This window comes from Macrobrachium rosenbergii, chromosome 41 (assembly GCF_040412425.1).
Source record: "Macrobrachium rosenbergii isolate ZJJX-2024 chromosome 41, ASM4041242v1, whole genome shotgun sequence".
In the NCBI taxonomy this organism is placed as follows: Eukaryota; Metazoa; Arthropoda; class Malacostraca; order Decapoda; family Palaemonidae; genus Macrobrachium; species Macrobrachium rosenbergii.
Window position 1 is genome coordinate 87,400,607 of NC_089781.1, and position 27,262 is coordinate 87,427,868.

General features: G+C 35.5%; 6 non-coding genes and 1 pseudogene across 6 annotated transcripts; 3 read left to right on the forward strand and 4 right to left on the reverse strand.

Annotated features, from left to right (window-relative positions):
• The window catches only part of LOC136827236 (uncharacterized), a 56,916-nt pseudogene that overhangs the window by 16,417 nt on the left and 13,237 nt on the right, over window positions 1–27,262 (reverse strand).
• Window positions 18–90, reverse strand: TRNAK-CUU (transfer RNA lysine (anticodon CUU)). Its single transcript has one exon. It is a non-coding gene; the product is annotated as a tRNA-Lys (tRNA).
• On the reverse strand, window positions 1,024–1,096 carry TRNAA-AGC (transfer RNA alanine (anticodon AGC)). Its single transcript has one exon. It is a non-coding gene; the product is annotated as a tRNA-Ala (tRNA).
• On the forward strand, window positions 2,425–2,497 carry TRNAA-AGC (transfer RNA alanine (anticodon AGC)). Its single transcript has one exon. It is a non-coding gene; the product is annotated as a tRNA-Ala (tRNA).
• On the forward strand, window positions 4,758–4,830 carry TRNAK-CUU (transfer RNA lysine (anticodon CUU)). Its single transcript has one exon. It is a non-coding gene; the product is annotated as a tRNA-Lys (tRNA).
• Window positions 5,164–5,236, forward strand: TRNAK-CUU (transfer RNA lysine (anticodon CUU)). Its single transcript has one exon. It is a non-coding gene; the product is annotated as a tRNA-Lys (tRNA).
• Window positions 6,652–6,724, reverse strand: TRNAK-CUU (transfer RNA lysine (anticodon CUU)). The gene has a single exon. It is a non-coding gene; the product is annotated as a tRNA-Lys (tRNA).

Here is a 27,262-nt window from a genome sequence, read left to right on the forward strand (position 1 = left end):
CATCGTCAAAACATATGCGCCCAACGTGGGGCTCGAACCCACGACCCCGAGATTAAGAGTCTCGTGCTCTACCGACTGAGCTAGCCGGGCTTGGGAAAATGGAGTGGTTTGTTAAGAAACAAGCAGCGTTTCCAATACTCTGGACTGTCTTGAAATATTTTCTACGAAACTGTATTCATTCTGAAAACTTGAACATTTAAAAACGTATTTTGAAACACTTACGGTTAAGTACTTTAATATCCTAGCAGTATTTCATATCAAAACATTTACATCGTAATACACTATCAGTCAATATTCATTCAAAAGTACATTGCTGAGAGAGAGAGAGAGAGAGAGAGAGAGAGAGAGAGAGAGAGAGAGAGAGAGAGAGAGAGAGAGAGAGAGAATGAAAAGCTATCGATTGAAAAATTTATTATGCTGGGTACCATCTATGATTTAAATATAAATATATTCTTTGTCTTTACAAATCTGAGGAATATTAACTTGAAGAGAAATTTTTAATAATTAGTAAGTATAAAAATCTTATTTGCATATTAAAAAATTAAAACCTTAGGCAAAATACACAAGACTTATTATCAATCTATCTACCTGCATACAACCCAGAGGGAATAAAGAAGCTCTCCACAGCAAATTATTGCTCGACCTTTCACTGATGAAATGATCTAACTTAATAGATATCACATAAAGAATATGATATCCTCAACGAGAAAACATAATGATTAAAAAGACAGAAAACAACATTTTTACAAGCAGAACAGCCTGAGTAATCCTGACCTTTCCATTTCATATAATAAATTAAGTAATGCTCTTGCTGATTATAACATTTCAGAAAAAGGAAATTATCAGGAAGGCCTTACGTTTGTGATCTCTTTACTTTAACAAATCTGCATCTTCTCTCATAAGAAATTAGACATTTGTCGTCACTATCATTTGTAAATGTGCATTTTTTTCTTTTTGCCAGCTAATGGAGTAAAGCATCCATTATGACAGACAAACTTCTTTATCTGATAAAAAGCAGTTCTCTGGAGATGCGGGGTATCGATCCCCGTACCTCTCACATGCTAAGCGAGCGCTCTACCATTTGAGCTACATCCCCATGAGAAAACGTTAAAAAAAATATTCCCATAAGAAAACGTTGAAAAAATATCCAAGTCGTATAGTAAAATAAAAAACACCAGACAAGCTGCGCCAACCAAAGATGATTAAAAATTCACTTGATTTCTTCCGTGAGATAAGGCACAGGCCGCCTGACTCAAAAACTTCATGGGTCATGAAGAACTGCAAGTCTGTCAATATGGGTACTTTCCACATCAAAATTTTCATAAGAATGTTTTTCCAAAGAAAAAATCTTATTTTTTTAGGCCTGTTGAGTTTTCAAAAAACTACTTAGGAGCTATGGAACTTGCATGGAATGGAATGGAATATATAATTTAAGCCAAAGGCCAAGCACAGGGACCTGTGAGTTTATTCAGTGCTGAAACGGTAATTGACATTAAATAGGTTTGAATGGTGTAACAGGAGGAAAAAAGAGAATATGAAAGGATGTTGAGTAAAAGAAATGAAAGTGGTTGCAGCTAGGGACAGAAGGGACGCTGCAAACCCCCTACAGTGAATAAAAGAACATATTTTTCAGAGAAAAATTTTCATTTTTTCAGGCCTAAGTGATTTTCTAATGAATTCTTCCCCAGTTCAGTAACTTGCCACCAAGAGCCATGGAACTGGCATGGAGCTCAAATAAAACTATGGTTTCATTTGGAAAATTACTTTTATGAAGAAAACGAATATTATTATTATTATTATTATATTATTATTATTATTATTATTATTATTATTATTATTATTACGTGTGTGTGCGTGTCCGACCTATCTTTCCATCAAAATGCCAACTCAGTTGACTTTTAGACTTTCTGGAAAAATTACAAAGAAGATGAGAAATCACACAGTTTGAGTCTCTAAATCTGGTTGCAAAATTTAGGCAGAGATGCATAATATTTTTTATTCTATTTTTAGTTCTCTGTCCTTGTTTAGAATATTTCTTTACTCAGTGACCCAGACCACATTTCATCTATGCAACTTTTGTATATATATTTACTATAAAGATTTTAAGATGTGTCTTTTCTACCGATATTATTTTGGCTTCGGTTCCGTTGCGCTTAAGAGGTGATTCCTTTATTGAGAAGAAAGCCGTGCAACATGTCAGACCATCTTCCCTTTATTACACACCTTTAATGCCGTGATTTCTACATTTACTTCTAAGTCGTGTCACGCTTCCAGTATTAAAATTCGTCGGTTTTTACTACAAAGACATGTCAAGCTTCAAATATTAAAAATAGTCTCGTGATTTTCCAAATCTTTAGATGGTGCAGTTCGTCAAGTGCTTCTTTCATTTTACCATATCCGAAATTTTTTTTTACATTTTCGCATGGGGATGTAGCTCAAATGGTAGAGCGCTCGCTTAGCATGTGAGAGGTACGGGGATCGATACCCCGCATCTCCAAATAACTGTTATATAATCAAACACATGGCTGCTGTGCTCTTCGCGCTGAGAAAAAACCTCAAGAAATTACTTCTCACCGAGATGTTATAATCAACAAGGGAATTGATATAGTTCCATGGTGATAGAAAGGTTATTTTACTTTTGTGTTGCTTCTGCTTTTCGTAGCTATTATATTTGGATTGATGGTATCATAAGTTAAGTCTGAGAATCACTGTTGGAAGGTAAAATTTCTCTTTGGCGTTCAAGTTCTTCACATTTGTCCAGAGAGGGGCATTAGATGATAATATGGTTATTGTAAAGTTAAAGAATTTCTGTTTTAGAGCATTAGGGACAAACTGAATGAAAATATTGTAAGAGAACTCTCTCTCTCTCTCTCTCTCTCTCTCTCTCTCTCTATATATATATATATATATATATATATATATATATATATATATATATATATATATATATATATATATATATACACACATATATATATATTATATATAAAGAAAGAATCCACGAAGGAAAGGGAAACAATGGAGTGCTGCGAGGCCTTTCGACTCTTTCGTCCTTTACTTAGCAGACTGAAGAAATATAAAAGTAAGTTTATAAAGAAAGCTCATATAAATGACAGATGGGGATTATAAAGGATAAATATGTTCCTGGAATCCAACACAATTGAAGAATTAGTAGAACTGCCAAAAAGGGTTAAATATTTAAGAGGTTTTACAACCGTTCAGCAAGCAGGGACAGGACAATTAAAAGATTATACAAGGGCGTGACTGACCACCCAAAAAATATTAGTACAAAATAATTCTCTTTTTTGTAAACAATAATAATTTTTGCAAGATGAACATTTTTACAAATAAAAATTATATTAAACATACGGATACATAGAAAATATATATAAGGTAACTAATTTGTAATTAAGTCAGTGATTTTATCTTTTAGGTCATTCTTGAACATTTTTCTAATACAGGGGTCCAAATTATACATGCCAGGGCTAAGGTTAAAATTACAGCTGGAAGTAAGTTGGATAATAGTAGACTCCAATAGATTTCTTGAGGAGAAATCTTTCGTTCTGGCAATCACTGAACTTTCAGTTCAATTTTAAGTGAAAACTCTCACTGGATAAATTGGACTGAAAGTTCAGTGATTGTTAGATCGAAAGATTTCTCTTCAAGAAATCTATTGAGTCCGCTATTATCCAGCTTACTTCCAGCTGTAATTTTAACCTTAGCCCTGGCATGTATTATTTGGACCCCTGTATTAGAAAATGTTCAAGAATGACCTAAAAGAAAAAATCACTGACTTAATTACAAATTAGTTACCTTATTTATATTTTCTATGTATCCGTATGTTTAATATAATTTTTTATTTGTAAAAATGTTCATCTTGCAAAAATTATTATTGTTTGCAAAAAAAAAAAAGATAATTATTTTGTTGTACTAATATTTTTTGGGTGGTCAGTCACGCCCTTGTATAATCTTTTAATTGTCCTGTCCCTGCTTCTGAACAATTGACCCTAATCCTTTGTATAACCTCTTAAATATTTAACCCTGTTTTGGCAGTTCTACTAGTTCTTCAATTGTGCTGGATTCCAGGTACATATTTTTCGTTTATAATCCCCATCTGTCATTTATATGAGCTTTCTTTGTAAACTTACTTTCATATTTCTTCAGTCTGCTAAGTAAAGGACGAAAGAGTCGAAAGGCCTCGCAGCACTCCAGTGTTTCCCTTCCTTCGTGGATTTTATCTTTATTTATATATTCATCATGTTCCATATTTTCATGATTCAGTGATATATATATATATATATATATATATATATATATATATATATATATATATATATATATATATATATATATATATATATATATATAATATATATATCTCATGCTCTACCGACTGAGCTAGCAGGCCATAAAGCACTTCATGGATACAAGATTACTGAGTGGAGAGGCAAAATTGCTAGTGCCTAATTTTCAGATCTGTATCATCATTGCTCAGCATATGGTTTAAGTTTTTTTTTTTTTTATTAATAACCAGTTGTGTTAATGTATGAAGCTTATACAAAGTAATTTGTCTTGCCTCAACAGCTAGAAGAAATATGAAGTTGAGATGATCTGGTTCACCTCCTAAGGCTATTCCAAAAAAAAAAAAATTTTTTAAGATGATATATATGTCAAATAATATTGAGAATTCCACTCTGAAAACTTGGCATTGGCAATACTGCATATTTCCTGAGTCTGTTGTCCGCCAGGTCTTCCAAGCCCGGCTAGCTCAGTCGGTAGAGCACGAGACTCTTAATCTCGGGGTCGTGGGTTCGAGCCCCACGTTGGGCGCTATCTAGTTTTGAAACTCTAAGACAATAATGAATAAGAATGCATTGTGAATGACTGTGCGTGTGGTGTTAGCTCTGATAGGCTTTTGTCAGATACTCTACTGGCAGTGCTACTTCAAGATGGAAAGTTTTATAAAATACTGCTCTGTTAAGATTTCTGGTTAAACTAAGATATACTTAACTTAACTTTGGAAAGTGCTTAACCAACATTTATTTATTTAATGATAAAAAATATTCAAAATGAACACAGAGTTTTGTAGGTGAAATTAGTTCGCAATAGTTCATAGTATTGGCAAAGCTGCTTGTTTCTTAACAAACCCCTCAAGATTTTTAAGCCCGGCTAGCTCAGTCGGTAGAGCACGAGACTCTTAATCTCGGGGTCGTGGGTTCGAGCCCCACGTTGGGCGATATTCACTTTTGACACAGATGGAAAACCTATGAAGATTGTAGAGTAAATGATTAATTCATTATTGTTACTGTCATGAACAGTAAATGAGAATGTGAGGGCACAAACACATTTAAAGATTTTTATAGTCCTTTTGATTAGCTGGTTACTTTTATAGGCTTTTATATAATAAGAAATTATTCCATTGTGTGTAATAAGTTTTCTTCACTTACACTTGATTAGCCTGGAGAAAAAATAAGGCTTTTTACTCATTAAATCCACCTGGGATATTAAATGAAAAGATATAATGTTTCAGTAATAATTTGTAAGAATTCCCAAATTAGTGAAGTATCTATTTCATAAATTAGTTTTTATGCCTGTATACAGAACTGGAAACAACTGTCTGGTAACTGGTAAAATGCTGATATTTTCTCAGCCCAGCTCACTTCAGTTTTGATGATGGGAAGAAGAGAAGAGCTTTGAGGTTAAACCGCACAATATCTTGATATAAAACCTCAATCCTATTAAGACAGCACAGTGTTTTTATCCCAAAGTGTTAGTGAGCACACAATTACAGCTGTTAGTTTGCACGTTTGATATCATTACTTAATTACTTCAAAAAACATTTTCTCATTACTCAAATGTAGATGTGAAGGTATGGGTTTTAGAGTAAATTCTAAATGAAAGTGAATTTTAATTACAGTCTTGGTTCTTGGAGGTAATGGTAGAAAAATATGGGCAAAACATGAACTACTCTTAAGGTATTAATAATGACTGAGCATACATAATACACACATACAGACATATATATATATATATATATATATATATATATATATATATATATATATATATATATATATATATATATATATATATATAGAAACATACAATCACGTGTGGAACAGAAATAAATTTCTGACTCACGTATCGAACTCTCAGGTGATATATATATATATCACTCAGAAAGGATAATTCGAATGAAATGTTGTCTATTGGGTCATTGCTGAGTCGGGAAGTTGGGGAAAACTTCGCTGGTATGCAAGCAGTTAGCTTGCCCAGGTAATTGTGCAGTTGCTCTCAGGTTCCAACTTCTTTTAGACATGGCCCAGTGGATCTTGCTTTCCACCTGAGAGAATATGAGTCAGAAATTTATATATATATATATATATATATATATATATATATATATATATATATATATACAGTATATACATATTATATATGTGTGTGCTTAAGTGTAAGTTTGAGTCTACTGTCAGTCAACATTGTCTATTCATTAAGTGTCCCATATATCCCTTTTATGAATAAATTTTTCAAATGAAACACTGATAACTGAGGTCAAGAGTTTTTCGTTTCAAATGGAACAAAACATAAAAGGCTATTTTCACTGCAAAGGTGTCGAATGATATATCCATCTGAATACAAAACAATCACCGCCCAACGTGGGGCTCGAACCCACGACCCCGAGATTAAGAGTCTCGTGCTCTACCGACTGAGCTAGCCGGGCATACCGACAACAGGCTCCAATTCACAGAAAATTAAGCAGTGTTGCCAACACCCACAATCTACAAATACCTTGCTAGCAAAATTATTTGTTTTCCGATATATACCAAATTTATCACCAAAATCTAGAACAGTAAAACTGAATATTATACACTGGTGATGTCTAGTGTTTAATAATGCATTCATACGATATAAAGTTGTTAAAAAAAATATTCACAAATTTCTTTTTTATAATAAAATCTTTGTTTTCTAAGAAAATATTATTAAAACAAGGGCAAAATATCGAAAATTATTTATCAGTATACAAAGGTGGGGGGCCACTGAAGCATAGCCTGAAATCTCAAAGACTAGTTGCATTCAAGGAAGGCAAAAAAAAAAAAAAAAAAACCTGACGATAATCCAAAATAACAACGGAAATTTATTACAAAAAAAAAAAAACATGAAAATATACTGCGGCATACACACGAAAAAAAGACAAATTAAAAAAATTTTCCATACGGAGCACTTTCTCTGCAATTTCCACAGCCAATTAGAAAATCCCTCATTGAAAAAAGGAATACAGAAAATTTTCCACTTTTTTTCTGTAAAATTAACATTTTCTATGCCGAAGCACCACCCCTGCATTTCAATGGCAAACTAGAAGCCCTCATACATAAGTAAAAAAAAAATGCTTAAAATTTTTCACCCATGCAAAAATGCAAAATCGTTTGAAAAAATAATGAGACTCTTTGAATGTACCTTTTAAAATTTAATTAGAAATTAATGTAGTATTTCTTAAAAAGATTCGCTTTTCAATTTCTTATAAAAGAAATGCAATATACTCAGCCCTCGTCGACTTATCATTTATTACTCTTGCCATTTGAACAGAAAAGGTGACGAAGAGGGAGAGGCAGAAGAAAATAATCACTTCCCGGAAGTAAACAAAATCTCCGTACGGGGCAAACAATAATGATAAACATATTTTTTTTTCCGGGTAGTCTACTTGAACTGGTATTTATAAATGTTGAGAGAGAGAGAGAGAGAGAGAGAGAGAGAGAGAGCATTCTGATGCACGTGTGGCTGTCGCTTTGTTGTTGTCAGCTCCGGCAAGATAAGTTTTTTTTTTTGGTTTCGCTGACTGATTGACTGATTGTTTGTTTGGCTGCTAATGAGCACGATTAAGGACCGATTGATTTTTTGGGCTATTAAAACTGGCGTCACAACATCTAGGTTATTGACGCCGTAATAAAATTAAACAGGAATTTAAAAAAGATAAATAAATAAGTTTAAAAGGAGTCCAAAGTATAAAAATATCTAAAAAAAAAAAATATATATATATATATATATATATATATATATATATATATATATATATATACAATCGTATCTGTAAAATACACATACATATACACATTTCTGGCTATTAGAAAAAAGTTTAAATATTAACAAAAACATTTTTGCCAAAAGGTGGGTCACTTGACTGGCAGCTAATTAGTCGGCGGAGGTTTGCTGTCTCGAACGTTCTTCTGGTTTTTGTTATCGTTAGAATCAGCTGATCTTGCGCTAGCAAGGGCTTTTGCTTAATAACACGTACGCAGGACTCTAGAGGCGTTTCTACACAAGGAGGAAATAGCTCCTTTGCATGTAAAACTAGTACTGAGAGGGAGAACACTAATTATGGCACAAAACAATTCAATGACGGTTTCTCTTCTCTATCGCTAAGCTTCGGAATTCTCCCCCTGCTTCCGTTCTCCCTGTGCCGTATAAACTTCCATCTTATATATATATATATATATATATATATATATATATATATATATATATATATATATATATATATATATATATATATATATTATAATATATGTATATATATATATATATATATATATATATATATATATATATATATATATATATATATATATATATATATATATATATATATATATATATGTATATATACACATACATACAACAGAACATTCGGTTACCTCTCGCTTACATTCTCATGCATTTCGGGAAATGGATCAATGCCAACTGATCGATACGCGAAGGCGTAAGCGTTCAATCTGAGGCCGGGCATTATCTAAATTTGCAAATCGTCCCCACGCGGGGAATTCTTGGCAGAGAACAACCTCCACTTCGTCTGCAGAAACTAATCCACATTCCCCAAATACCCCGGCTGCTGTTTCCCTTAATTTTGGCGGTTAGTTTAAATGGCAGAGTGAGTTCGCTTGCATGGGAGAAGTACGGGAATCGATACTTCGATATCCAATAAACAGATAAAGAGAAAAATAAATAAATGCTTGTTTTTCATAACAATCGTGACCTTTTAACTTCTAAATTTATTTTTTAATTATACTTTGGAGAAAGAGCTCATTATGTATTTCCCAATAGGATTCAAGGCATGCAATGGTATGAGAACCCAAAGTCTTCAACAAAATCGACTGGGTAATAGGCCAATCAGACAATTGAGGGGTATCGATACTCCGATAACTAACAAATAAGTAAATATTTATATAAATACATATATATATATATATATATATATATATATATATATATATATATATATATATATATATATATATATATGTGTGTGTGTGTGTGTGTGTATATTGTAACGACCCGAGTGGGCCGTTATGCAGGTTCTTTAATATACTCAGGACGGGGCTGTCATGACTGACGGCAGATGCAACAAACAAAGGAGGGGAAAACAACAAAAACAATAAAATGAGCTTAAAATTAATTTATTTACAATATTTACAAGTGAGTCAGGTCTGGTAAAAAGATAAAAACCATAAGTACAATAAAGGCCAAAAGGCAGCACTAAACAAAATCAAGTTAAACAATTAACTTTATAAACAAAAAGTAGCTTTAAACAAAAAGGCAAAAATAAACAACAGCAGGCAGAAAAAAAAAATACCAAACATACGTCCTCCATCGGGGCACCAAGACAGCCCTCAGCTGCACGACAGGGACAAGAACCCACAAACCAGAAAACCCTGATGGAGACGTCAGGACAGCCTCACGCTGTCATCAAAGATGAGCAGCTCGTGGTCACACGACTACTCATGGTCACACTCCACCTCTACGACGTGCTCCACTTCGTAGGCGTGCTCCAATTTGTTGCTCAAAAACTCGACCAACGTCGATAAAACTGCCTGCTGCTGCTGCCACTGCCGCTACCTTCGCTGCCCTACCAGACCCGACTGAAGACAGAAAAACGGCAGCTCACCACGAAAACATCAAAACAAAAAAAAAACTTGAAGGTAAGGAGGCAGCAATCCACAAAAGGGAACGAGCGGGGAACCAGCAGTTCCCGCAAAACCATCACTTAACGTGACATATATATATATATATATATATATATATATATATATATATATATATATATATATATATATATGAGAATACGTTTTCTCATAACGATTATGACCTTTCAACTTCTACTTTAATTATATACACTTTTTGGAGAAAGAGCTCATTATTTCTGTCGCATTCGGGTTCAAAGTATGCAGTGGTATGAGAACACAACATCTGTCAACAAAATTGGTAAGGTAAGAGACCACCAGCTTTTAAAAATACGTGTGACTGATTAATGTATACAGAAATATTTAATATATATACAGTATATATATATATATATATATATATATATATATATATATATATATATATATATATATATATATTATATATATACATATTATATGATATATATGTGTGTGTGTGTGAGAGAGAGAGAGAGAGAGAGAGAGAGAGAGAGAGAGAGAGAGAGAGAGAGAGAGAGAGAGAGAATTGTGTACGTGCGTACAATTCAACTGCGAACTTAAAAAACTGAATAAAACATTGACACTGACATTCTGGGACAGATCTTAAGGAACAGTCTAAACTATAAATATGTAAAAACTCACTTTCCAAAGCTCCAGTCAACCACCACACGCTTACCTGGAAAACAAAAGAATGAAAGCATTAAAACTAAATCCCACGGTTACAATTTTCAATTTTTCAATTTTAGTTGAATACAGACTTGGATGCCTAAATCTTGGGCACGTTACATGATTCAGGGGATAAAGAGACGGCAGAGACTTCCCCCATTCTGAAAGGGAATGGCATAGCATGGTTCTGAGCCTCAGTCCAGTCATGATATAAAAGCCACTTACAACCAACCCAATTATGAGACATGCTTGTCAGCTGCACGACATCCGGAGCTGAAAGATCAGATTGCACAAAATAAAATGTAGTCTCTCATTATAATGATAACCTCTGAGATAGTAAGAACTTAAGTTTTTCAGTCATAAACAGGTAGATTTAAACAAGAAAATGCCCCGTACACTGGGACACATTTCGTTTATTTCGAAATATCTTTGTAAACGGGTCAATGGGAAAGACTGAGACGATACAATAACATATATTTTTGAGTCAGTGTTTTTTTATATTATTTATATATATATATATATATATATATATATATATATATATATATATATATATATATATATATATATATATACATAAAAGAAAGAGAGAGAGAGAGAGAGAGATATTGATATAACTGTTTGCTTTATCCTTATATATTTTCATCTAAATAATCAATTTCCTATTATTCTTGTAGTTTTATTAATAACTAGCACGAATCTTGCTTTGCAAATTGATGGTTACAGATGTATGAAAATGTGCACATTCTGAATAACAATACTAACGATAATATTCTTCGTTAAGAAATTCACAATCTCGTGAAAAATACTTGTGTAATTAAAATACCACAGATTGTTCGAAAGTCTTTGCTTTTATCTTTTACACAGTAATACAATGTACTATACAATTCTGGATTTTGATCACACAATATCCTAGGTATCACAATAACGCATATCTCCTGGGTCATAATTGATGCAACCAGCTGCATTTGCGCGACAACACAGCGACCCAACGAGACAAACTTTAATGCTCTTATTTATAATGCCGAGCTCTGCGTTAGAGCTGTTTCAATCGATATCTGCGCCACGATCAGCGAGTCTGAAATAGACTTTACTCAAACCGAGCCACTTTAAAAGTCTCGTGCTTAAAAATAAAAATACAAACAGCAACGGATATCATTTGGTGGCCGTTTGCGGATGGATGGGAAAGGTTTGAACTGAATTGAATTGAATATAGAATTTAGGCCAAAGGGCCAAGTACTGGGACCTATGAGGTCATTCAGCGCTGAAACGGAAATTGACAGTAAAAGGTTTCAAAGGTCTAACAGGAGGAAAACCTCTCAGTTGCACTATGAATCAACTGTCAGGAGAGGGTGGAAAGAAAGATGGAGGAAAGAGAATATGAAAGGAGGTACAGCAAAAGGAAAGAAAGGGGTTGCAGCTAGGGGAAGAAGGCACGCTGCAAAGAACCTTAAGTAATGCCTATAGCGCATCGCATGCGGTGCAATGACGGCACTAACCCCCAACGGGGGTGGGGGGGAAAGCCTTCGACATTTCGCAGAGCTGCTTTTGGCGTCCTGATGTCATTCTGATAATATGGGCTAAATTAGGGTTTCTTACGGAATCAGAAAGTGGTTTAAATTGGTTTCTTTATACTTGAAAAGTCTCTCTCTCTCTCTCTCTCTCTCTCTCTCTCTCTCTCTCTCTCTCCTAAATTTTGTAGAAAAGCCTCAAGGGAGGCAAAATTAGGGCTATAAACATATATCCAATTTTCTCCTATTATTTACGAGTGCCTACAATCATTTTTCTACCATAATTTCATGTGTATGTTTACAAAATAAAATGTAATAAATGCGCCGAAGTTTCTTCGGCGCAATCGAGTTTTCTGTACAGCGTATAATCAAGGCCACCGAAAATAGATCTATCTTTCGGTGGTCTCGGTATAACGCTGTATGAGCCGATGTCCATGAAACTTTAACCACGGCCCGGTGGTGGCCTGTCCTGTATCGTTGCAAGACGCACGATTATGGCTAACTTTAACTTTTAAAAAATCAAAACTACTGAGGCTACAGGGCTGCAATTTGGTATGTTTGATGATTGGAGGGTGGATGATCGACGTATCAATTTTAAGCCCTCTAGTCTCAGTAGTTTTTAAGATCTGAGGACTGACAGAAAATGTGCGGACGGACAAACAATACTTTTCTTTTACAGAAAGCTAAAATTGGTACTACAACATTCCTGACCACAAATGGGGGGAGTGGAATTTGAAATAGAATTTACTCATACCGAGCCACTTCAAAGTCCCATGCTATAAAATGAAAATACACAGAGCAAGAGATATTATTTGGTGGCCGTTTGCGGACGGATGAGAAAGCTTTCAACATTTCGCCGGGCTGCTTTGGGCAAATGGAGCATTGACAGCGTCCTGACGTCACTCTGATATTATGGGTTAAATCAGGGTTTCTTACAGAGCCAGAATGCGGTTTAAATTGATCTCTCTCTCTCTCTCTCTCTCTCTCTCTCTCTCTCTCTCTCTCTCTCTCTCTCTCTCTCTCTCCTAAAATTTGTAGCAAAAAGCTTAGGGGGGCAAAATTTTGAATATAAACAGAAATCCAATTTTTCATACTATTTATGAGTGCCTCCAATATTTTGTCTACCATAAATTCATGTGTGTGTTTACAAAAAAAAAAAAATGTTGCTGCACATTCTTGACCATAAATGAGGGGAGAGGATTCGTAAATTCATGGTTATGGGATAATTTTAAAATCTATATGATGTGTTCCAAGTGTAAAAGAAGAAGCAACAATTAAGAACAATAACAATAAGCTTATAGCATAATTACTGTCAGAAATGGGAAAAAACTAGGCTATGAATTCAACCTCCAAAACTTGGTACTGTCTAAGCGCATATAAACAGACAACATCTATCTTCTTTTTTGCCAAGGTACCCCTGTCCGGTTGCTTTCCACACATCCTCTTTAAACTGTAAACGTCCTCTGTCGCCTCTATTCCCAGAGCATCAAGAACTATAACGTTAAGTACAGCTACATCTTGCACAGTCTCATTAACTCTATTTTATAGCTGTGGAACGACATTTCTGACATATTGTTTCAGATACTCAGAAATTGAACTAGTGCTATATACCTGTAAGTATTCGCCTATACTGAAGTTTTCTGACTGTTGATTTAATCTTTAGTTTAATTTCTACTTATTTTCTCACATATTGGCATTATATTCCGCGCAAGCTTGCTTTGCATCCTAATGACCTTTAGGTTTGCTATATAATAATAATAATAATAATAATAATAATAATAATAATAATAATAATAATAATAATAATAATAATAATAATAACAATAATAATTCGTCTCATCAACGACACTACACTATACCTAAATAACGGAAACAAGAGAATTACACACACACATATACATATATATATATATATATATATATATATATATATATATATATATATATATAGCTTGCATATTCATATCTGACAAAAACTCAAAAGTATTTGAAGGGGTAATTTTTCGGAAGACTCCGGCCAGCTATTTCGGAAGACTCCAGCTAGCCATTTTTGCATGAAAAACCATTTTGGGTTTTCATGCAAAAATGTCTATGAAATCATAGAGAACTAAAAGAACTTAAAAATACCAACCCAACTTAACCTAGGGGTGTTTACTAGTTACAATCTTGCCGTATTAGCTATGGAGGGGGTTGGCGGCCGGTACTGTCTTACCGTACCTTATAAGTCGTAATTTGACAGATTATTTTGTTCCGTTATTAAGCATTTGCAAAGGTTATGTATTGAGAAGGAACTTTTTGTTTTGATGTGTTTTTACCAAAATAAAAAAAAATATATATATATATATATATATATATATATATATATATATATATATATATATATATTTATAAATTATAATGTGGGAGATGGATAAAGTCTTCCGAAAAGTAACCTTTGAAGGTATACGTGGAACACAAGGATAAATTAAAACATATTCAAAAATGCAAAAAAACAGATTAGTTATGTACGAAAGTTCCATTTTCTACAAGCTACCAGTTCACAGAAAACGTCCGTAAGTGATGCTATCCGTATAAATAGTGGCAAAATAAAAATCACAAGATTCGGTCTAATAAGGACTTTCTAAGTTTCTATTTCAACTCGCATGTTCAACAAGTAAAAATAGTATAAACTGGCTCATGAACATTTAATTAAAGTAAATTGTCTGCTATTATGAATGAGCGTGGATAGCGTGGATTATTTTGATTTACGAAAATTAGACTATAAAGCCAACCACTGGGGTACTTTCAGCCATTAGGCGCTTTTAAGAGTGAAATGAGGGAGTTTGAGTGGTTGGACAGCAAGCTGTAAGAAAGGGATCGGGAATGAACGTAAATTAAAACGCTTAAAAGTGAGAACAGCTAGATGCATAAGTCACGCTGCAAACAACCTTTGGTAATAACTACAGTGCACCATGTGAGGTGCACTGACGGCATTATCCCCATACGCGGGGAATGGCATGAATGTGTAAATTTCTTACTGCAATTAACCTCAGTACATTCTTCCCCTCTTGTACTGTTGATGAATCAGCTATATAGGAAAATATCTTTATTTAAAACAATCAGTAGTGTAAAGGGGGGCTGGCCGGCACAGGAGGGACGTGCCCCTCCGCCCTTATGGTCTGAGTTACTAAATGACAGATCTAAGAAAATAAAGCTAAAAAAATAGAGAGAGCAAGATCATAGGAAAATGGGTAAAAGATTAACGGGATAAACCAAACAGATGATCCATCCAAGTCACAAAGATTAAACCTTAGTGAGAGAGAGAGAGAGAGAGAGAGAGAGAGAGAGAGAGAGAGATGAGAGAGATGGCTAACCCACTTATACTTAACGCAGATTGGGCTTATTAAAATAAAAAGTGGAGAGTCGCACAACATGATCTTGAAACAGCAAGATCACCTCATTACGTGTTTGTCCGTATACCCCTGCTGACGTTTGACCTTAGTATCAGTAATCCATTAACCAAGAAAACAAAATTTGATAATGCTTTTAGCCATACCTCTCTCTCTCTCTCTCTCTCTCTCTCTCTCTCTCTCTCTCTCTCTCTCTCTGTATGTAAATTATGTATTTTAAAGCTCTTCGTTGGGTGAGTCGGTAGAGCTGCGGACTGTCACTCGATGGGCCGGAGTTCAATTCCCAGGCCGGCTGATGAAGAGTTAGAGGAATTTATTTCTGGTGATAGAAATTTATTTCTCGCTATAATGTGGTTCGGATTCCACAATAAGCTGTAGGTCCCGTTGCTAAGTAACCAATTGGTTCTTAGCCACGTAAAATAAGTCTAATCCTTCGGGCCAGCCCTAGGAGAGCTGTTAATCAGCTCAGTGGTCTGGTAAAACTAAGGTACACTTAAATTTGTATGTATGTTGCGGTAAAACGGTAATTCAACAGTCAATTCGTTTGTGACTCGTGAGGTTAAGTCATCACAGATGCTTTTGGAAGTTTTGAATAACCGAACGATCGTGGCAGTCAATAGTCAATACATGTAGGCAACTGATTTTCTTTCCCGACATCTATATAAATACCGAGTATTTGCTGTTACTTTGCTGTTGTCCTCGGATCATAAAAGACAAAAGCGTCTTCAACTGGTGAACGGCAGAGGAGCAACGAAACAATGAAGGGTATTGCAAAGCAACAGAAAATTTGGCGTTTTTTTTCTTCCAGCAGCCAAAAGGTCAGTCAAATTCTAATTATCTGTATCATATCAGTTGTATGGACATTTTCCACTCACTGTTTATTCTCCCAACCTTGAGTGGTGGTAAGTAACCTCCCCCACCCCCAACAAATTTTGAAGTCAATCACATCAGAACCTTCAGTCAATCGAGACTTACAGTATATACAATAGGAATATATAAATCAATGCTATGATTCAGGTTGTGCAGTGATGACTCGGCACAAAATAATAAATAAAATACTGTAGAAGTTTTTTCCTTTTTATTCCTTGTTCTGCTAAAAAAATATGTGGGTGTTAGTGCCTGTATATTGAGATATGAAAGTGATGTGTAACGAGATATTTGATCTTAAGGAAAATGGCAAAATCTATTATTATTATTATTATTATTGTTATTATTATTATTATTATTATTATTATTATTATTACTATTATTATTCCACCAGATGAAGCACTTGATACTGGTTCTTGGATATGTAAAAATATACATTTCATGTGCATCTAAATGCCTCTAAAACTGGTAAAAACTATAAATTTCCGGGGCTCACAGCGGTCCCCCCACCCCCAACTGTAACGGCTCGCTGCGCTCGCCTGACTCATTTTTCACAAAAGTGCCCCCCCCTTACTAAATTCCTGGCTACGCCCCTAAAAACAATATTAGACACATGCAGTTAAGTCATTAGAAAATACAAAAATTAAAGGAATTTTCCTTCAGTTACAATTACCGCCATTTGAAATGGATGGAAACATACAATAATACTGGGTAAAAAGGAGCACCCTGTCTCTTCCAGGCTTGTACTGAAGGACCTGAGGAGGCCCCGTGGAAAAGCAGGGTCACTGGGCTCCACAATTAAGCCTATAAAAGCCTCACTTTATAAAACAAGTCTCTTGAGCCTCTCTAGAAAGCACCACAGGGTCCCCGGCAACACCAAGGACCAAGCGTTCCCTCCGGAATCCCCGAAGGCTAACCTACATTAATAAAATCAATTTGGTTTAGCTTTGGAAAAAGGCACAACGCTGTTCCTGCTTTCTAAAGCTCCTTAATGACCTTGAAGCCAACCACCAGTGACCAAAGCCAATGATGGATTCCATGTCTTCAAGGGGCTTTATATAGCAGGAACCGTTGTGTGTGTGTGTGTGTGTGTATGTGTGTTGGTAAATATTTCCTTTGGTGCATACAGCATCACGCCAACTCTCTCTCTCTCTCTCTCTCTCTCTCTCTCTCTCTCTCTCTCTCTCTCTCTCTCTCTCTCTCGCCTGAATGTTTGTCTGATTTCACGCCCGAAATTAGTTGCCAATGTCAAAATTGGTTTATTAAAAGCACAACAAGACTCCTTGTTCTGGCCTGTGTGGCAATGTGGCCTCTCAAATGAATGTGAACCGGATGTTACAAAGTGAGTAACGCGAATTTGTTCTTAGAGGAAACGTATGTAACTACTGTATTGTGGTTTCAAGCCAGTAATTAATTGCCAATTTAGAAATGGCCGATTTTGCTCTCTCTCTCTCTCTCTCTCTCTCTCTCTCTCTCTCTCTCTCTCTCTCTCTCTCTCTCTCTGAAGAGGATGTTATTGTTCCTTCTAATTATTTTTTTTTTTTGGGGGACCGGGTTTCAATCGAATCTTCCTGGTATGTATATTGGATGATGCATAATAGGTTGAATGTGATGTTAATCGATGGCAAATGAGAGGCTAGAGCATAGTAAGACAATTTCCTTATTCTGTTTTTATTCATAATAACTCTCCTCTATCTAATGCCCTTCCTTTTTCTTTTTTAGCTGAACCATGGTGACAGTTAACTAATCCTCTCAGCATTCAATGTATACAGGTCAGTTTCTATTCTGCTGTACATGTTCTTCCTGAATCCATGTCCTTGCAAATAAAATCACAATCAACCCATCAACAGCGTGATCTCTAATAATAATAATAATAATAATAATAATAAAGTTCCTTTACATTTGACATTCTGAAAGGATATTACTACGTGAAAGGAGCTACAGTCTAAAGGTCACTCAAAATGCTTCTAGAAAATTAAATGAATTAACCTAACGAGGCTTTACATTTACAGTGTTTGCCACAGTACACAAGACTGAAATTCCCCTGAAAGCTGTCTCGAACAAAAAAAGCCTTTGAGATTTTCAGTTCATTCATACTCAGTTCCTTGAAGGGAATCAATTACTGGCACTGAAAGGAACCAAGGTCTACGTAGCACTCAAAAGAAATAAATAGAAACTTGTAATGTAAACTACACGGGACAGCACCAGCTATTGGAAACGTGAGGCAACGCACAGCAGCAAAGTACTAGATTGAAATCCTCTGAATGGCGCCTGACAAAGAAAACCAATAAACTTTCCCATTAATGCGTCCCTTCGGGTTATCAGACCAACATTCGGCTCGCGTATATAAATTCTGGGGGAGAGAAATTTTGGTTGTGAACAATTCACTCGCTCGAGGGAAGGGAGCGGCCATATTTTTCCCCCAACTCGGAATGGACTCGGCATCAATCTGGCCGAATTTCGAATCGCTATTACAATTCTAACCACTTTCAACAATGCCTCGACGCTCTGTGGTGTTTATACATTTCTGCAATGTTGCGTTGTAGATTTTTCTATATCCTACCATGCGAAGCCAAACTGATATGCCATTGAAGGAGAAAAGTTAATGTTTGACATGCGTTAAAATGTCACGGTACTTTGGTTAAAAATATCGTATATACAACATATATCAATATATATAAATATATATATATATATATATATATATATATATATATATATATATATATATATATATATATATATATATATATATATATATATATATAAACATTAAGATACAAATGTCTTTTAATATCTAATACGCTCTACCTCGTAAATAATATACTTTCATATATGTTACCCACAGGGAAACTTTTATATATACAATATTTTTAACCAAAGTACTGTAACATTTTAACGCAAGTAAACATTAACTTTCCCCCCCCTCAATGCATATCCGTTTGGCTTCGCATGGTAGGATATAGAGAAATCTGAAACGCAATATTGCAGAAATGTATAAACACCACGGAGCGTCGAGGCACTCTCGAAAATAGTTAGAATTGTAATAGCGATTCGAAATTCGCCCAGATTGATGCCGAGTCCATTCCGAGTTGGGGGAAAAATATGGCGGCTCCTTCCCTCGAGCCAGTGAATTGTTTACAACCAAAATTTCTCTCCCCCAGGATTTATACTGTAAACGCGAGCCGAATGTTGGTCTGATAACACGAAGGGACGCATTAATGGGAAAGTTTATTGGTCTTCTTTGTCAGGCGCCATTCAGAGGATTTCAGTCTAGTACTACGCTGCTGTGCGTTGTCTCACATTTACAATAGCTAACGCTGTCCCGTGTAGTTTACATTATAAGTTTTTGTATATTTTTTTTAAAGTGCTACATAGACCTTGGTTCCCTTCAGTGCCAGTAATTGATTCCCTTCAAGGAGCTGAGTATGAATGAACTTAAAACCTCAAAGGCTTTTCTGTTCAATAAGGAGGTTACTTTTACAGAATCCCCATTCTTATATGAAAACGTTTATAGCGCTTACGAAGAAAGTGGTCGCCCCTATATATAAATATATATATATATATATATATGTGTATATATATATATGTGTGTGTATGTGTGTGTGTGTGTGTGTGTGTGTTTGTACATTGTGTGTGTGTGTGTGTGTGTTGTGTGTGTGTGAATATATGTGTGTGTGCATTTTAGTACATTAGGTTCTTTTACAGAAGGATTACTTTTGAAAATTTAAAAAGCATTTCTATACGGAGGTTACTTTTACAGAATAAATATTCTTATATGAAAACGTTTATAGCGTTTACGAAGAAATGGTATATATATATATATAATATATATATATATATATATATATATATATATATATATATATATATATATATGTGTGTGTGTGTGTGTGTGTGTGTGTGTTTAGTACATTAATCATGTGCGGCAAGGATTATCTTTAAGGAAATATATAAAAAAGCATTTCTATAGGGAGGTAACTTTTACAGCATCGTTATTTTTATATGAAAACGTTTATAGCGTTTATGAAGAAAGTGGTCGCCCCTGTAGTCATAAACAGAAACCAAGAAGGTGCTGAGAGTATTATTGAGATAAATGAAACAACGATTTTTTTTTTTTTTTTTTTTTTTTTAGGTTTGGGTTGTGCCAACTCCCAAGCTGTTCGATGGAGAGGATGGATCTGGCAATTTGTTGGCCTTTATCTTTTTTTTTTTTTTTGTCTAAACAGGCTACATTTGTTTGTTATCTTCTTTTACACACATGTATGTATTTATGTGTATATAAGGCGCATGGAACTAAATATCAACCTTATGACAAAACACTAGCGGTAGGAAAAGGTGTTGATAGATATATATACATGAGTATATATATAAATATAATATATATATATGTATATATGTCTGTGTATACATATATCTATATATGTATACGTGTATGCTTCCATGTTGGGACAATACTTATATGGGCAAGTGTTATCAAGCGAGTTAACTAAATGTAATGTAACGAGAATATTATATGTATATGTATAAACACATATATGTATGTGTATGTATATGTATATATATATATATATATATATATATATATATATATATATATATATAATATTCTCGTTACATTACGTTTAATTCACTGGCTTAATAACACTTGCCCATATAAGTATCGTCCCAGCATGGAAGCATGCACACATACATATATAGTTTTATGTACACACATATATATATAGCATATATATAAATATATATTATATATAATCATGTATATATATCTATCAACACCTTTTCCTACCGCTAGCGTTTTGTCATAAGGTTGACCATCAGTTCCATGCGCCTTATATACACATACTCATACATACAGATGTCTAAAAAAAAGATAACAAACGAATGTAGTCTGTTTAGACAAAAACAAAGAAAAAAAATAAAGGCCAACAAGTTGCCACATCCATCCTCTCCATCGAACAGCTTGGGAGTTGGCAACAACCCAAACTAAAAAAAAAAAAAAAAACCGTTGTTTCATTTACCTCTACAATACTCTCAGTACCTTCTTGGTTTCTGTTTATACCTCCCGACCAATAGCTCTCGAGTGCATTTTTACTTTTGCAGGGGCGACAACTTTCTTCATAAACGCTATAAACGTCTTCATATAAAAATATCGATTCTGTGAAAGTAACCTCCCTATAGAAATGCTTTTTTTTTTATATATTTCCTTAAAGGTAATCGTTGCTGCACATGATTAATGTACTAAACACACACACATACACACAAACATGTGTGTGTGTGTGTGTGTGTGTGTGTGTGTGTGTGTGTGTGTGTGTGTGTGTGTGTGTGTGTGTGTGTGTACATTCATTTCCAAATCCTCCACAGCTTTTTCCTTTGAAACTTAATTCTCCACTTTCTACGGCTGACTCGTTTAGAAAATCCAGTTAGAAGTTAATTTTAACAACTATTAATGAACTTCAAACGTCCACTACATTGGTCGATTGATTGAATATAGAATTTAGGCCAAAAGGTAAGCACTGGGACCTATGAGTCATTCAGTGCTGAAACGGAAATTGACAGTAAAAGGTTTCAAAGGTGTAACAGGAGGAAAACCTCGCAGTTGCACTATGAATCAATTGTTAGGAAAGGGTGGGAATTAAGATGGAAGAAGAGAATATGAAGGAGGTACAGTAAAAGAAACGGAAGGGGTTGCAGCTAGGGGCCGAAGGCACGCTGCTAAGATCGTTAAGTAATGCCTACAGTGCGCCGCATGAGGTGCACTGACGGCACTAACCCCCTACGGGATCCACGACATTGGTTGTGTGATTCTGTTTACTTTTTCCAGTCATCGATGGGACACTCCAAAGCTTCGGCAAAAACATACGCCACTTTTCTAGTCCTAATCTTCAATATTTAAAGACGTTCTATGAGATCTATCAACATTCTACCCTAAAATATGTGATTATCCCTATTCCCTTCTTCGGTGGCATAACTCATAACAAGTTCTCTTTGATAACAGGAGACGCTGACCAGTTATATAAATTTTCATTATCACACGCCTGTCTTCCACAAAGGATTAATTAAAAGGCATACCGTGTGAAATGAAAGCGCGTACTGGCATGCAGTGGAGCGTAGAAAGTCGACATGCACAAATGATCATTTCAATTAAACATTCTTCAAAGTGCTTCATTACCTCGAGAACTGAAACAGCGGCTCCTTACTTTTTATGGAATGGAATGGAATATAGAATTTCGGCCAAAGGCCAAGCCCTGGGACAAGGTCATTCAGCACTGAAAGGGAAAATGAGAGTAGAAAAGTTTGAAACGTGTAACAGGAGGAAAAACTCGCACTTGCACTCTGAAACAATTGTTAGGAGACGGAGAGAAGTAAGATGGAAGAAAGATAATATGAACGAAGGTACAGTAAAAGGAATGATAGGAGTTGAAGCTAAGGGTCGAAGGGACGCTGCAAAGAACCTTAATTAATGCCTACAGTGCACCGCGTGAGGTGCACTGACAACACTACCCCCCTCCCCCCGGGCTTAAATTTTAGAGTGATTCAAGCAACTCTTTCAGCCCACACTTTTGCGAGGCATTCCATTTCAAGCAAGACACAAAATGACAATGCAAGTAACCTACAAAGAGATCAAGCATAACACTTCAGAAGTTATCGGAATACTTCCTCTTCATATTAAAATAGATAAAGCAACCAGAAACGGCTGTCAAAAAAAAAAAAAAAATATGAGCCAGCACACGCACGCGCACAAAAACACAACACTGTGCTCCAAAAAAAATTTAATTTTCCCTTAACACACCATCCTTTCACGGAATCTATGTCTAACCTTTTATAGGAACCAAACGGTCTTCGTTGATTTTTACATAAAAGTCTCTGTCAATATTGGTGGACAGAAATACGTTTTGTACGGAAAGCGGTAGACACAACTTCCAATCTAGATGCAAAATAATGGTCTCCGTGTATAAGACTGCATACATAATACGAGGTCCCTTTTCAAGGCGGGAAGAAATGTTGATAGCTTCTGAAAAGGACTGGTCGTACTCAAAGGAGAGGATCTAGTTTATTCGATTAGATGAACCGAGGAGAATAACAAGTCCACAAAACAGGAACAATTTAGGAAAAATATAAAATTACAAAAGCATATTCGAACTATTTACTTTTAAGCCACAACCACGAACGCCAGCTTCAGCGCTAAAAAGTAATTTATAATTTATATCATCATCAACTGGTGTCTCAAAATCAATACGCATAGACTCCGAAAGTACCACCTACGGAAAAACTAAATAGTATTTGTTTTCTCTCCTTAGGACCTAGTAGTCCCGCACGTCTACATCGTGCCCCTATTACCTACACCTTACCCTATGGGTAAGGGACCCTGCTAACTACCTAAACCAACAATCTAATGTATTGACAATCCTATATTTTAGCTCCACAATTTGGCATTATGTTCATCAAATTGGTAAATTAGCTCAGTAAACATAACACATATATTTTCCAGTCTTCATGAAACCGGTACAATACGAGGACTGAATCTGCAATGATAATGTGTGTGTTCTAGTACTCTTCAAGTCAATTCAAGTAGCAAGACCCACCTTGTATTTCCTTTCCCCCTTCACCTTACATTCCTATAACAGCTCGGATAGGTAAGGGCCGTAGAGTGCACGTCCAGACATGAACATACATGTGATTAGCATAATTGTAACTGAGTACAAAGTTTAGCCAATTCTATCATAGTTTCCTGACGTCATACCATAACCACTGAAATCATTATTATTATTATTAGTAGTGGTAACTTACAAATCTGCCCTCACTCTGCTGCCAACGGCATGACATTAAATTGTTTTCCACAATTACAGCAATAATAACCGGTTTGTTTGTCGTCGGTAACTCGGCTATTGCATTGATGGAACCGTTGCAAAGATTTTCTGAATAATGTGGCTGCCCTTCACATAGTTCTTTCGTTTTTCGCTTTTTCTCGCTTTCTTTTTAGAAGAGGAAAAAATGAACCTTCTCATCTGTGAATATGGATTCTCTTTACAGCAGCTATCAAAGTTTTTTCTTAACCAAGAGAGATTTTCTATCCAAGTCTTTTATACGGAGACTATTTCCATCTAGATTGGATACCGAGTGAAAATTTTTTCCCATACAATGCACAAGTTACTCACATGAAATATACTGAAGCATCATTCTTTCTACAAAGTACGGAATTTTTTTTTCCTTGTAAATATTCGTTGGTAGTTCGTGTGAAAGGAGGAAAAGGAGGAGAGTTTGGTGGAAAAATAATGATGACTCCTTTGTTCTGTACGCTTCTAAGAATGTCAAATAATAGGGTATGTGCTGTACATGGTTCTTGTTTGTCTTTTATTGTAAAGTCAAATGACTACAATAACATACACGCTGGATATATTCATATATATGTATATGTACGCACGCGTTCGCTTGTGAGGGACAGTGTGTGTGTGTGTTTGTGTGTGTGTGTGTGTGTGTATGCGAGTGTGTGGGCGTGTATATTGGTGGGTGGATGTTTATTCATTCAGTAAATAAACTGCGAGCCGGACTGGGCTGGAGAAATCTATTACGGAAACAATAGCTGTTTGTTCAGAGTTTTTTAGCGTGTGAACTAAGCGATAATACAACAGAACTACAACATGGGTGTTTATTTAACCAAAGTACTATGACATTTTAACGAATGTAAACAGTAACTTTATAACTTTTTCTCTCCCTCCCCCCCTCGGTGGCATATCCATTTTTCGTCGTATAAAGGGACAGAAAAAATGCAAAACGCGATATTGCCCGAATGTATAAACACCATTGAGCGTCGAGGCATTGTTGAAACAGATGAAACTATAATGGAGATTCGAAATACGCCCAGATTGATGCAGTCTCCATTCTGGGTTGGGGGGGAAAAAAAAATATGGCGGCTCCCTTCCCTCGAGTAAATGAATTGTTTACAACCAAAAATTTCTCTCCCCCAGAATTTATATGAGAGCCGAATGTTGGTTTGATAACTCGAAGGGTTAAATTAACGGGAAAGTTTATTGGTTTTCTCTGCCAGGCAGGAGATGTAGGTGCATTGAATGCTACTGCCGATTCTCCAATAGATTTTTCGAGTACTGTTTTATTATTCGTTATGTTTTCTTCAGAGAAATCTTGTCATAACTGTTTATGAACTGAAAACCTATTTTACTTTCTCAACCATCCAACTTTGTTGTCTTAAGCAACTATACTCTGAGCCCGCGTTTGTCTGAGGCTGGAATATCTATCTCACACACGGTGCAGACACAGCTTCTCAATACTTAATTTACATAGATACACCAGTTCCACGAAAACGCACTTTCAAGACCAACAATCCACAGCTATAAACTTAAGTGTGTCAGTGGTACAGAAAAATTACCTCACGGGGTAAACTATTAACAACAACCAAAAACATTGTCGTCTAAAAGCAAATGAATTATAAACAAGGTCAGCCTCACTTCCAGTTCTCTTGTTTCGCATTCTCCTTCACTTTCCTCCTTCAGTTCCCACTTCCCCACCCTAATTCCTTATTCGCAACGCTTTACATTATAAAGCAAACGCACTCGGCCAGGAAGGGCCCATCCACATCTTTCACGAAGCAAGACTTTAAATAAATTCCTACAGCGTTCTTCGACAGTCCTTCTTTTATTCAACGCCATTCTCTATTGACTCTCCTCCTGCATTCCGCCCGATGCCGTAAACAAAGTACTTGGGGGTGGGGGTGACACCGGACAGCCAAGACAAAGTCGGGAATTCGGTTCACAGGTTTTACAGCATCTGAAAGAGGAAACTGAGACCATGGATTCTCTCTCTCTCTCTCTCTCTCTCTCTCTCTCTCTCTCTCTCTCTCTCTCTCTCTCTCTCCAAGGGCGCTTTTCTTGTCTGTGGCCATTTTCATTCTCCGCACCTTCCCTACTGGATCTCTTAGCGAATGGTCAGTGATAGTCAAGTGCTACTTACTAAAAAGTTGAGTGCGTAAACTGTAATTGCATCTATATCAAAATAAATATGCACATATTCATATCTTTATAAAGAATCATTAAACAAATACATAAATTCATCCATACACTATAGACTAGCATACTTATGTGCATGAACATGCATGTGTGCAAGTAAGTAAATACTCATAACTTACGCAAACACACACCTACTAACATCTTTAGCATTCGATGGAACAAAAAAATTCGTATTTCGCAAAAATATTTTTATATCCAAGAACTAACATGCAAATATCACGAGTTTCCTCGTCAAGGCGATAGCTATCAATGCTAATTACATTAAGTCTTCAGGTTACCAGTTTACAGTGACAGTAGTGAATCTTAGTGGCAACCTAACCTAGTATTTCAATTTACCTGGATGAAAATAAAAGTAACTATTGTATCATGCGTATGAATTCAATCATTATCGACAAAAGCTGGTTTTAGAAAAGGCAGCAGATGCAAAGATCATATATTCACGTTTGGAAATATTGTGCTTCAGTGTATGACATTCGAAGACTGCACCCCTGCTGATGGCTTTTGCTGAAGACGAGAAGGCATTTGACAACGTCTACGGACCAATATTAAGGAAAGTAATACGGAAAAATCCACAGTTATGTATATGATCAAGTTAGTACTGATCAAAATACAAAATACACAAATACACATATGTGTATGTGTGTGTGTGGCGCGCGCGTATGTGTGTAATTATATATACATATCTACAATTTCGTCAATTGTTGTTTTTTTAAGAAATGCATCTATTTTTATTCAGTTGGCTGAAGAAGACCGTCGTGTAAACGATCGAAAGGTCCCATTTTTAATCATTTTTTTATTTTGCTAAATACAGACTTGCTCATATATAT